This window comes from Manis javanica, chromosome 5 (assembly GCF_040802235.1).
Source record: "Manis javanica isolate MJ-LG chromosome 5, MJ_LKY, whole genome shotgun sequence".
Lineage (NCBI taxonomy): Eukaryota > Metazoa > Chordata > Mammalia > Pholidota > Manidae > Manis > Manis javanica.
The window spans coordinates 102,489,303-102,502,035 of record NC_133160.1 but is presented as its reverse complement, the minus strand read 5'-3'; the positions used below and the strand labels follow the sequence as shown (position 1 = coordinate 102,502,035).

The 12,733-nt window shown below is 39.3% G+C and overlaps 1 protein-coding gene across 7 annotated transcripts in view; it reads right to left on the bottom strand.

The window, feature by feature from the left end:
- The window catches only part of KLHL8 (kelch like family member 8), a 67,033-nt gene that overhangs the window by 26,459 nt on the left and 27,841 nt on the right, over positions 1–12,733 (bottom strand). For 5 of the 7 annotated variants that reach the window (XM_037021157.2, XM_037021159.2, XM_037021156.2 and 2 more), the window contains exon 2: positions 780–918. The gene's annotated coding sequence lies outside the window, so the exon portion shown is untranslated. Of the gene's footprint in view, positions 1–375; positions 433–779; positions 919–12,733 lie in introns of all 7 variants that reach the window. The other 2 variants (XM_073237327.1, XM_073237328.1) reach the window with 2 other exon arrangements.

The window sequence follows — 12,733 nt, the reverse complement described above, 5'->3', positions numbered from 1 at the left end:
AAGATGGTGGGTGTGAGAGGTGAGACAGAGACTTCCTCATAAAACCACATAGAATATGAAAATATAATTAATACAACTAATCCTGAAAGAGCAACAGGAAAGAGGACTGCGCCAAACTGCATACACCTGGAGACAAGAATAAACCTCACAGAATACGGTAACATACCAAAGCCGTGGCCCGGGGGGACCCACGCCCTTCCCCCACCCCAGCTCACAAGCAGGAGGAAGAGAAATGGAGTGAGGAGGGAGTGGAGGCCTGGGGCTGCTGAATACCTAACTCTGGAGATCTGCTTTGGGAGCACAAACCTACATTTCATGGTACTTTCATGGTACTCTCATAATTAGGGGGTTGGAAAGCAAAGACAGGCAGAATACCTGGAGAGACTGAGATTCTAGCCACTTGTGGAAATCAGGGATCCACATCCGGCTGCTCTGGGACAAAAGAAAAGCGGGCAGTTTGAGAGACTTCCTAACAGCAAGAGGGCTGCTAAAGGGGCAAGGACTTCACAGAGCTTACTGCTCAGGAGAAAGGACAGGTAGACAAAATTGTCTGGGTGCACTCTGCCCAGCAGTTTGGGAGCTTTCACAATCTTCAGGCACTCCAGCTCCCTGGCTGGCTACACAGCTCGAAGGACCCCCTCCATGATACACAGCGTACTGTGTCTTTCTCCATGCCAGCCCCACCTGACTCACAAACTTGCAAACTCTACCCTGTGTTAGGACAGCCGGAGGGAAGCTCGTCAACAGGAACTACAAACACAAAGCATAGAGGCGTATACCTGTGTGCTCAGCTCACTGGTTCTGGCAGTGGAGACAGGCAGAGCAGCCAGGAAGCAGGAAACAGCTCTTTCCTCCCCTCAGGCACCAATACATCTCCTCTGGGGGCTGAGCAGCTCCAGAGAGTAGGGCTTCTGGGCACTAGAGGGTGACATATACCAATATGAAAGCCAAAGGAACCTGGTTAAAAGTAAAATTATGAATACAACACCTGAGAAAGACTCAAATGAAATCGACCTTATGAATCTTACTGAAAGGGATTTCCAAATAAAAATCATTAACATGCTCATGGACATACAGAAAAATATTCAAAAACTCAGGAATGAATTCTGGTCAGAGATCCAATCATTATGGAAAACAGTATCAGAAATGAAATACAAATGGAAAGTTTTAAAAGCAGATTAGATATGGTGGAGGAGACAATAAATAAAATAGAAATTAGAGAAGAGGAATACAAAGATCCTGAGGCACAGAAAAAAGACCTCTAAAAATGAAAGAATATTGAGAGAACTGGGTGACCAATCCAAATGGAACAATATTCACATTATAGGGGTACCAAAAGAAGAGAGAAAAAAGGATAGAAAGTGTCTTTCAGGAGGTAATTGCTGAAAACTCCCCCAATCTGGGGAAGAAGATAGTCTCTCAGGTCATGGAGGTACACAGACCTCCCAACACAGGGACCCAAGGAAGACAACACCAAGACATAAAGTAATTAAAAGGGCAAAGATCAAGGATAAGACAGACTACTAAAAGCAGCCAGAGAAAGAAATAAGATCACATACAAAGGAAAGCACATCAGGATAACATCAGACTTCTCAGCAGAAACCTTACAGGCCAGAAGGGAGTGGCATGATGTATTTAATACAATGAAGCAGAAGGGCTTCGAGCAAAGAATACTTTATCCGGCAAGATTATCATTTCAATTTGAAGACGGGATTAAACAATTTTCAGATAAGCAAAAGCTGAGAGAATTTACCTCCTACAAACCATCACTACAGTGTATTTTGGAGGGACTGCTATAAATGGAACTCTTGCAAAGGTTAAATAGTTGTCACCATAGTTAATAAAACCACAGTAAAGAAAGTAGACCAGCTAATTACGAAGCAAATGTAAAATAATATCAAATATCTCCAAAGTCAATCAAGGGATAGGCAAAGAGTACAGAATATGATACCTAATATATAAAGAATGGAGGAGGAAGAAAAAAGGAGAAAAAAGAACCTTTAGATTGTGTTTGTAATAGCATATTAAGTGAGTTAAGATAGACTCTTAGATAGTAAGGAAATTAACCTTGAACCTTTGGTATCCACGAATCTAAAGCCTGCAATGGCAATAAGTACATACCTATCAATAATCACCCTAAATGTAAATGGCCTGAATACACCAATCAAAAGACCCAGAGTCACTGAATGGATAAAAAACAAGACCCATCTATATGCTGCCTACAAGAGACGAACTTTAAACTCAAAGACATATAGCGACTAAAACTGAAGGGATGGAAAAAGATATTTCATGCAACTAACGGAGAAAAAAGCAGGAGTTGCAGTACTTCTATCAGACAAAATAGACCTCAAAACAAAGTCACAAGAGACAAAGAAGAACATTACATAATGATAAAGGGGTCAATCCAAAAAGATATAACCATTATAAATATCTATGCACCAAACACAGGAGCACCTATATATGTGAAATAAATACTAACAGAATTAAAAGGGGAAACAGAATGCAATACATTCATTCTAGGAGACCTCAACACTCCACTCACTCCAAAGGACAGACAGAAAATAAGTATGGAGACAGAGGCACTGAACAACACATTAGAACAGATGGACTAACAGACATCTACAGAACTCAACACCCCAAAGCAGCAGAATACACATTCTTCTCCAGTGCACACGGAACATTCTGAAGAATAGATTATATACTAGGTCACAAAAAGAGCCTCAAAAAATTCAAAAAGATTGAAATTGTACCGAGTTTCTCAGTCCACAAGATATGAAACTAGAATAAATTATGCAAAGAAAATGAAAAATTCCACAAACACATGGAGGCTTCACAACATGCTTCTAAATAATCAATGGATCAATGACCAAATAAAAACAGAAAACAAGCAATTTATGGAAACAATAATTCAACACCATAAAATCTATGGGGTGCAGCCAAGGCCGTTCTAAGAGGAAAATATATTGCAATACAGGTGTACCTCAAGAAAGAAGAACAATCCCATATGGAAAGTCTAAACTTACAATTAATGAAACAGGAAAAAGAACAAATGAGGCCCAAAGTCAGTAGAAGGAGGGACATAATAAAGACTAGAGCAGAAATAAATAAAATCGAGAAGAATAAAACAACAGAAAGAATCAATGAAAACAAGAGCTGGTTCTTTTAGAAAATAAACAAAATAGATAAACCCCTAGGCAGACATATAAGAAAAAAAGAGAGTCTACACACATAAATAGAATCAGAAATGAGAAAGGAAAAATCAGTATGGACACCACAAAAATACAAAGAATTATGAGAGAATACTATGAAAAATTATGTTAACAAACTGAATAACCTAGAAGAAATGGACAACTTCCTAGAAAAATACAACCTTCCAAGGCTGACACAGAAAGAAACAGAAATCTGAACAGACCAATTACCTGCAACAAAATTGAATTGGTAATCAGAAAACTATACCTAAGAACAAAACCCCTGCACCAGATGGCTTAACCACTGAATTTTATCAAACATTTAGTGAAGACCTAATACACATCCTCCTTAAAGTTTAACAAAGAGTAGAAGAAGAGGGAATATTTCCAAACTCGTTTTATGAGGCCAGCACAACTCTAATACCAAAATCAGGCAAAGACACCATGAAAAAAGAAAATTACAGACCAATATCCCTGTTGAACATAGATACGAAAATACTCAACAAAATATTAGCAAACCAAATTCAAAAATACATCAAAAAGATCATTCATCATGAACAAGTAGGATTTATTCCAGGGGTGCAAGGATGGTACAACATTCAAAAATCCATCAACATCATGCACCACATCAGAAAAAAAGGACAAAACCACAAGATCATCTCCATAGATGCTGAAAAAGCATTTGACAGAACTCAACATCCATTCATGATAAAAACGCTCAACAAAATGGGTATAGAGGGCAAGTACCTCAACATAACAAAGGCCATATATGACAAACCCACAGCCAACATTATACTTAACAGCAAGAAGCTGAAAGCTTTTCCTTTAAGATCAGGAACAAGAAAAGGATACCCACTCTCTCCACTTCTATTCGACATAGTACTGGAGGTCCTAGCCATGGCAATCAGACAACACAAAGAAATAAAAGGCATCCAGATTGGTAAGGAAGAAGTCAAACTGTCCCTGTTTGCAGATGTCACGATATTGTACATAAAAAACCCTAAAGAATCCACTCTAAAACTACTAGATCTAATATCTGAATTCAGGAAAGTTGAAGGATACAAAATTAATATGCAGAAATCTGTGGCATTTCTATATACTAACAACGACAAGCAGAAAGAGAAATCAGAAAAACAATTCCACTCACAGTTGCATTAAAAAGAATAAAATACCTAGGAATAAACCTAACCAAGGAAGTGAAAGACCTACACTCTGAAAACTACAAGACCCTCATGAGAAAAATTAAGTAAGATACCAATAAATGGAAACACATCCCATGCTCGTGGATAGGAAGAATTAATACTGTCAAAATGGCCATCCTGCCTAAAGCAATCTACAGATTCAATGCAATTCCCATCAAAATACCAACAGCATTCTTCAGTGAACTAAAGCAAATCATTCTAATGGAACCAGAAAAGAGGCCAAATAGCCAAAGCAAACCTGAGAACAAAGAATAAAGCTGGGTTGATTACGCTACCCAATGTCAAGCTCTACTACAAAGCTACAGTAATTAAGACAATTTGGTACTGGCACAAGACCAGACCCACAGACCAGTGGAACAGACTAGAGAGCCCTGATATAAACCCAAGCATATATAGTTAATTAATATACGATAAAGGAGCCATGGACATACAATGGGGAAATGACAGCCTCTTCAACAGCTGGTGATGGCAAAACTGGACAGCTACATGCAAGAGAATGAAACTGAATTTTTGTCTATCCCCATACAGAAAAGTACTGAATTTTTGTCTATTCCCATACACAAAAGTACACTCAAACTGGATCAAAGACTTGAATGTAAGTCATGAAACCATAAAACTCTTAGAAGATAACATAGGCGCAAATCTCCTGAATATAAACATGAGCAACTTTTTTCTGAATACATCTCCTTAAGCAAGGTAAACAAAAGCAAAAATGAACACATGGGATTACATCAAACTTAAAAGCTTCTATACAGCAAAAGACACCATCAACAGAACAAAAAGGCATCCTACAACATGGGAGAATATATTTGTAAATGACACCTCCAACAAGGGGTTAAAATCCAAAATACATAAGAATCCACACTTCTCAACACCCAAAAAGCAAATAACCTGATTAAAAAATGGGCAGAGGATATGAACAGACAATTCTCCAAAGAAGAATATTCAGATATCCAACAGGCACATGAAAAGATGCGCCACATCACTAATTATCAGAGAAATGCAAATAAAAGCCACAATGATATATGACCAGTAAGGATGGCCATCATGGAAAAGACTAACAACTAATGCTGGCAAGGATGCAGAGAAAGGGGAACCCTCTTACACTACCAGTGGGAATGTAAACTAATTCAACCATTGTGGAAAGCAATATGAAGGTTCCTCAAAAAACTAGAAATAGAAATACCATTTGACCTGGGAATTCCAGTCCTAGGAATTTACCCAAAGAATATAACTTCTCAGAGTCAAAGACATATGCACCCCTATGTTTATTACAGCACTATTTACAATAGCTAAGATATGGAATCAACCTAAATGTCCATCAGTAGATGAATGGATAGAGAAGATGTGGTACATATATACAATGGAATACTACTCAGCCATAAGAAACAATTCTGCAATTTGCAGCAACTTGGATGCAGCTGGACGATATTATGCTCAGTGAAATAAGCCAGGTGAAGAAAGACAAGTACCAAATGATACCCCTCATTTGTGGAGTATAACACTGAAGCAAAACTGAAGGAACAAAACAGCAGCAGACTCAGACTCCAAGAAGGGGCTAGTGGTTACAAAGGGGGAGGGTGTGTGTAGAGGGAAGGAGAAGGGGATTCAGGGGTATTATGATTGGCACACATGGTGTGGGGGGTATCATGGGAAAGAGTGTAGCACAGAGAAGGCAAATAGTGACTCTGTGGCATCTCACTATACTGATGGGCAGTGACTGCAGTGGGGTATGAGGGGGCATGATAAAAGGGATGAATGTAGTAACCACATTGTTTTTTCATGTGAAACTTTCATAAAGAGTGTACCAATAATACCTTACTAAAAAGAAGTTAATTAAAACTAAAAATAAAAAAATATAAAGGACCTATGGGACACTAACAAACAGACCAACATAGGCATTGTGGGGGACATAAAGGGGCAAAGAAATATTTGAGGAAATGACTGAAAATCCCCAAATTTGATGAAAAACATGAACATAAACATCCAAGAAGCTCCAAGAAAGATGAATTCAGAGACCCAGAATGAGACAAATTATAATCAAACATTCAAAAGCCAAAGATAAAGAGAATCTTGAAAACAATGGGAAGGAAGTGAATCACTACATCCAACCTTAATAAGATCACTGGCAGATTTTTTTTCATCAGAAACTTTGGAAGACAGAAGAGAGTGGTCAGATATGTTCTAAGTACTAAAAGACAAAAACTCGATCAAGAATTCTGTAACAGGCAGAACTCTCTTTTATAACTGAGGGAAAAATTAAGATATTCCCAGATAAACAAAAACTGAGGGAGTTGTGATCACCAGACATGGCCCACAAGAAATACCTGAGATTCTGACAGGGTGAAATGAAAACCACCAGACAGTAACTCAAAGCCACATGGAGAAATAAAGATCTCAACAAAAGTAAGTACATGAGTGATTTAAAAAGCTAGTATTATTGGAACAACGCACATTTTGTTTTCTACATGATTTAAGAGATTAATACATAAAAAAATAATTAACATAGAAACGAATATTTCAGTAACTTTGGGTTTCAAAACCAAATTTTGTTTCCTACACCTTATTTTCTAACAAGATAATTTAAAATAACTAGAAGTAGTAAGTAAAAAAATAAAAATTTAAATTAAAAACTGAAATAATTTGAATAATTTAAAAAATACTTATTTTGGGGAGCACAAAATGTATAAAGGTGCAGTTTTGTGACATCAACAACTGAAAGCGGTAGAAATGGAGCTATCAAAGAGAATTTTGTGTTTTGTAAAGGAGTTTGTTCACTGTTGAAAAATACATTCAAATTAGAATGTTATAACTTTAGGATATTAAATGTAATCCCCATTATAACAGAAAAAATAAATCTACAGAAAAGGAAATTCAAGATTTCACTATAAAAAATTAAAGATTTCGATACCACATAGGAGGCGGAGCCAGGATGACGGCGTGAGTAGAGCAGTGGAAATCTCCTCCCAAAAACACATAGAGCTATGAAAATATAACAAAGAAAACTCTTCCTAAAATAGAGACCAGAGGACATAGGACAACATCCAGACCACATCCACACCTGCAAGAACCCAGCGCCTCACAAAAGGGGTAAGATACAAGCCCCGGCCCGGGGAAACCTGAGCGCCCATCCCCCTGGCTCCTGGCGGGTGGAAAGAAACCAGAGTGGTTTTTTTTTTTTTGGAGAGTGCTTTTTGGAAGCCTTAAAGGGACAGGAACCCCGTTGCTAGGGAGGCAGGGCGGCGGGACCAGAGAGCGGGTGCCTGGGACTGGCGCCTGAGGACAAAGATTATCGTGCCTTTTTCCCCTCTTTTTTTCTCTTTTTGGTGAGTGCCTTTTGGAAGCCTTAAAGGGACACGAACCCCGGTGCAAGGGAGGCAGGGCGGCGGGACCGGTGAGCGGGTGCCTGAGACCTGTGCCTGAGGACGGAGGAAATTGCGCGTTTTTCCCTGCGGGACCGGTGGGCGGGTGCCTGAGACTGGCACCTGAGGACGGAGGAAATCGTGCGTTTTTCCCCCTTTTTTTCCCTCTTTCTGGCGAGTGCTTTTTGGAAGCCTTAAAGGGACAGGGACACCAGTGCTAGGGAGGCAGAGCAGCAGGACTGGTGAGTGGGTGCCTGGGACCGGCGCCTAAAGACAAAGAACATCGCGCACTTTTCCCTGCGGGACCGGTGGGCGGGTGATTTTTTGGAAGCCTTGAAGGGACAGGGACCCCGGTGCTAGGGAGGCACGGCAGCAGGACCAGTGAGCAGGTGCCTGGGACCGGCGCTTGAGGAAAAAAAAAAAAATCGCGTGTTTATTCCTTCTTTTTTTTTTTTTTTGTTCCCTTTCTCATTGTTGCTGTTGTTGTTTTGGTTTGGAGAGTGCTTTTTGGAAGTCTTAAAGGGGCAGGACAGGACACGTAAACCAGAGGCAGGGAATGTGGGGATCTCTGGGAACTCTAACCCCCTGGGCAACAGGGAGCACAGAGGCCCCTTACGGAGATAAATAGCCTCCCAGCCGTTCCCCCTCCAACGGGGCTCCACCACTTTGGAGGAGCAGCCCAGCCAGGCCACGCCCACAGCAACAGCGGAGATAAACTCCATAACAAACGGGCAGGTAGCAGAAGCCCTGCCTGGGCACAGCTGACAAGCATAAGCCACTAGAGGTCGCTATTCTGCCAGGAAAGGAAGGTCACAAACCAACAAGAAGGGAAGCTCTTCCAGCGGTCACTTGTACCAGCTCTGCAAATTATCTCTATCACCATGAAAAGGCAAAACTACAGGCAGACAAAGACCACGGAGACAACACCTGAGAGGGAGACAGACCTAACCAGTCCTCCTGAAAAAGAATTCAAAATAAAAATCATGAACATGCTGACAGAGATGCAGAGAAAAATGCAAGAGCAAAGGGATGAAGTCCGGAGGGAGATCACAGATGTCAGGAAGGAGATCACAGAAGTGAAACAATCCCTGGAAGGATTTATAAGCAGAATGGATAAGATGCAAGAGGCCATTGAAGGAAGAGAAGCCAGAGAACAGGAACGTATAGAAGCTGACATAGAGAGAGATGAAAGGATCTCCAGGAATGAAACAACACTAAGAGAAATATGTGACGAAGCTAAAAGGAATAATATTCGTATTATAGGGGTACCAGAAGAAGAAGAAAGAGGAAAAGGGATAGAAAGTCTCTTTGAAGAAATAATTGCTGAAAACTTCCCCAAATTGGGGGAGGAAATAATCGAACACACCATGGAATTACACAGAACGCCCAACAGAAAGGATCCAAGGAGGACAACACCAAGACACATAGTAATTAAAATGGCAAGGATCAAGGACAAGGAAAGAGTTTTAAAGGCAGCTAGAGAGAAAAAGGTCACCTATAAAGGAAAACCCATCAGGCTAACATCAGACTTCTCGACAGAAACCCTACAGGCCAGAAGAGAATGGCATGATATACTTAATGCAATGAAACAGAAGGGCCTTGAACCAAGGATACTTAAATATCCTTAACGATACTTAAATATCACTTAAATATGATGGCGGGATTAAACAATTCCAGACAAGCAAGACCTGAGGGATTTTATACCCACAAACCACCTCTACAGGGTATCCTACAGGGACTGCTCTAGATGGGAGCACTCCTAAAAAGAGCACAGAACAAAACACACAACATATGAAGAAGGGAGAAGGAGGAATAAGAAGGGAGAGAAGAAAAGAATCTCCAGACAGTGTATATAACAGCTCAATAAACGAGCTAACTTAGGCAGTAAGATACTAAAGAAGCTAACCTTGAAACTTTGGAAACCACGAATCTACAGCCTGCAATGGCAATAAGTACATATCTCTCAATAGTCACCCTAAACATAAATGTACTTAATGCACCAATCAAAAGACACAGAGTAATAGAATGGATAAAAAAGCAAGGCCCACCTATATGCTGCTTACAAGAAACCTCAAGCCCAAGGACAGGCACAGACTAAAAGTCAAGGGATAGAAAAACATATTTCAGGCAAACAACAGTGAGTAGAAAACAGGGCTTGCAGTACTAATATCAGACAAAATAGACTTCAAAACAAAGAAAGTAACAAAAGATAAAGAAGGACACTACATAATGACAAAGGGCTCAGTCCAACAAGAGGATATAACCATTCTAAATATATATGCACCCAACACAGGAGCACCAGCATATGTTAAACAAATACTAACAGATCTAAAGAGGGAAATAGACTGCAATGCATTCATTGTAGGAGACTTCAACACACCACTCACCCCAAAGGATAGATCCACCGGGCAGAAAATAAGTAAGGACACACAGGCACTGAACAACACACTAGAACAGATGGACCTAATAGACATCTATAGAACTCTACATCCAAAAGCAACAGGATATACATTCTTCTCAAGTGCACATGGAAGATTCTCCAGAATAGACCACATACTAGCTCACAAAAAGAGCCTCAGTAAATTCCAAAATACTGAAATTCTACCAACCAACTTTTCAGACCACAAAGGTATAAAACTAGAAATAAATTCTACAAAGAAAACAAAAAGGCTCACAAACACATGGAGGCTTAACAACATGCTACTAAATAATCAATGGATTAATGAACAAATCAAAATGGAGATCAAGGAATATATAGAAACAAATGACAAAAACAACACAAAGCCCCAACTTCTGTGGGATGCAGCGAAAGCAGTCTTAAGAGGAAAGTATATAGCGATCCAGGCACACCTGAAGAAGGAAGAACAATCCCAAATGAATAGTCTAACATCACAATTATCGAAACTGGAAAAAGAAGAACAAATGAGGCCTAAAGTCAGTAGAAGGAGGGACATAATAAAGATCAGAGAAGAAATAAACAAAATTGAGAAGAATAAAACAATAGCAAAAATCAATGAAACCAAGAGCTGGTTCTTCAAGAAAATAAACAAAATAGATAAGCCTCTAGCCAGACTTATTAAGAGGAAAAGAGAGTCAACACACTTCAACAGAATCAGAAATGAGAAAGGAAAAATCATGACGGATCCCACAGAAAAACAAAGAATTATTAGAGAGTACTATGAAAACCTATATGCTAACAAGCTGGGAAACCTAGAAGAAATGGACAACTTCCTAGAAAAATACAACCTTCCAAGACTGACCAAGGAAGAAACACAAAGGTTAAACAAACCAATTACGAGCAAAGAAATTGAAACGGTAATCAAAAAAACTACCCAAGAAAAAAAAACCCCGAGCCAGATGGAAGTACCTCGGAATTTTGTCAGACACACAGAGAAGACATGATACCCATTCTGTTTAAAGTTTTCCAAAAAATAGAAGAGGAAGGAATACTCCCAAACTCATTCTATGAAGCCAACATCACCCTAACACCAAAACCAGGCAAAGACCCCACCAAAAAAGAAAATGACAGACCAATATCCCTGATGAACGTAGATACGAAAATACTCCACAAAATATTAGCAAAACAAATTAAAAAATACATCAAAGTAATCATACACCATGACCAAATGGGATTCATCCCAGGGATGCAAGGATGGTACAACATTCGAAAATCCATCAATATCATCCACCACATCAACAAAAAGAAAGACAAAAACCACAAGATCATCTCCATACATGCTGAAAAAGCATTTGACAAAATTCAGCATTCATTCATGATAAAACCTCTCAGCAAAATAGGAATACAGGTCAAGCACCTCAACATAATAAACGCCATATATGATAAACCCACATCCAACATTATACTGAACAGCGAGAAGCTGAAAGCTTTTCCTCTGAGATCGGGAACTAGACAGGGATGCCCACTCTCCCCACTGTTATTTAACATAGTACTGTAGGTCCTAGCCATGGCAATCAGACAAAACAAAGAAATGCAAGGAATCCAGATTGGTAAAGAAGAAGTTAAACTGTCACTATTTGCAGATGACATGATACTGTAGATAAAAAACCCTAAAGACTCCACTCCAAAACTACTAGAACTGATATTGGAATACAGCAAAGTTGCAGGATACAAAATTAACACACAGAAATCTGTGGCTTTCCTATACACTAACAATGAACTAATGGAAAGAGAAATCAGGAAGGCAATTCCATTCACAATTGCAACAAAATGAACAAAATACTTAGGAATAAACCTTACCAAGGAAGTGAAAGACCTATACCCTGAAAACTAAAAGACACTCTTAAGAGAAATTAAAGAGGACACTAACAAATGGAACTCCTCCCATGCTCTTGGCTAGGAAGAATTAATATCATCAAAATGGCCATCCTGCCCAAAGCAATATACAGATTTGATGCAATCCCTCTCAAATTACCAGCAACATTCTTCAATGAATTGGAACAAATAATTAAAAAATTCATATGGAAACACCAAAGACCCTGAATAGCCAATGCAATCCTGAGAAAGAAGAATAAAGTAGGGGGGATCTCACTCCCCAACTTCAAGCTCTACTACAAAGCCATAGTAATCAAGACAATTTGGTACTGGCAAAGAACAGAGCCACAGACCAGTGGAACAGATTAGAGACTCCAGACATTAACCCAAACATATATGGTCAATTAATATATGATAAAGGAGTCATGGATATACAATGGCAAAATGACAGTCTCTTCAACAGATGGTGCTGGCAAAACTGGACAGCTACATGTAGGAGAATGAAACTGGACCATTGTCTAACCCCATACACAAAAGTAAATTCAAAATGGATCAAAGACCTGAATGTAAGTCATGAAACCATAAAACTCTTAGAAAAAAACATAGGCAAAAACCTTATAGACATAAACATGAGTGACCTCTTCTTGAACATATCTCCCCGGGCAAGGAAAACAATAGCAAAAATGAACAAGTGGGACTATATTAAGC